Source organism: Triticum dicoccoides, chromosome 3A, assembly GCF_002162155.2.
Source record: "Triticum dicoccoides isolate Atlit2015 ecotype Zavitan chromosome 3A, WEW_v2.0, whole genome shotgun sequence".
NCBI classification, from domain to species: Eukaryota; Viridiplantae; Streptophyta; class Magnoliopsida; order Poales; family Poaceae; genus Triticum; species Triticum dicoccoides.
In genome coordinates this window covers 664,951,137-664,952,583 of record NC_041384.1, presented here as the reverse complement: position 1 = coordinate 664,952,583, position 1,447 = coordinate 664,951,137, and positions in this window count along the sequence as shown.

Below are 1,447 nucleotides of genomic sequence, written 5' to 3'. Positions count from 1 at the left end.
GTGCTAGCGCTTCTGAAAGACTATGTCTCGGTCATCCGTTTCTCAAACACCATGTAGTGCAAGAAATCCAACGGAGGATATCAAGTCTTGTGGGGAAAGTGCGCAACCTCTGCAGAGTGTACAAACTAATCATGATTAGCCGTGTACCCGGCTATGGACGTTTTGAGTATCTAGTACTTTGATTATCATGTGAATCTCATCATGTTACTTTAAATTAAGTTTGTTGGGTTCAATGATGTTATTTAATTGGGATTGAGAATGCTGTCAACCATTCTCAATGTTCAACAACCACCATGATAGTTAAATAAAATTTATTCCTTTGCAGTAGGGAAAAATTGGCTTTTCGCAAAAACATATAACCATAGAGCTTTTCCATCAGCCATATATGCATGTAGTGATAGCCATTGTTCATCATTGTCTATGGTGTGAATTTGCCAGTACATTCAATGTACTGACCCTTTGTGGCTGCAACGTCTCATGTTGCAGGATATCTTACGACGAGTAAGTGATACGTTAGGGTTACGATTTCTACACTCAACTTTGTCGTTGGTGTTGATGGGAATCCACAACCTTGTTACTTCCGCTATTTTGGATTGAGGTAATAGTATCTTACGTTACTTATACATGTGATTTACCTCTGTTATAAATCCTCGAGTACTGTGTTTGTCAGCGTACAGATCCAGGGATGACACTTAAGCACAGAGACTTGATCCATTCGGGTCGGGTCGCTACAACTGACCCATTGATCCATCTCCCCCCTCGCCCCCATTTCTTTCCTCGATCCATTGACCATCGAACCATCTAGATAGGACCGGTGTCGAAGCTAGAAGATCAGGGATTTGAGGTTAGCTACGTTTTCTAATGTGTAATTTCCACTAGTGAACAATGGATGGACGGATTCCATTGGGACCGAATAGTGGTATACCAGATTCGCCCTGGATAGAAAGTGTTGAGTGACAGGTTCATTTTGTATTGGGATCTCAATAATGATCTAAATGACTCAATAAGTGTTTACTAATTATAGATTATTAATTTTTCCGGACAAAAGAAGTCCCCAGGACTGCCAGTTCCTGCGACCATCAACCATGTATTAAATTTTTTCCACTGCTGAAATTGTATGTTGCATACTATATACATCACCTAGCCGACCATCAACCCTGCGACAAATTGGAGGGTCCGGTCATTCGCATTTTATTTTGAGAGTCGTTTCTCGTACACATACATCACTGATAGATAGGGACTTCTCACTAAAAAGATAATTACACGGTAATATGTAGGCCTAATTTTATCATATGATAAATCCCAATGATTGACAGTTAGTGTGGTTGTAGAACTAAATTGCCAAGTTGAACACCAATAGGAAGAGCTTAAAATGTTGCATTAAAAATTGTGAATATACTTGAAAAGCAATGAGCATGAGCCTGCCTACCTGATGCATTGAACATAT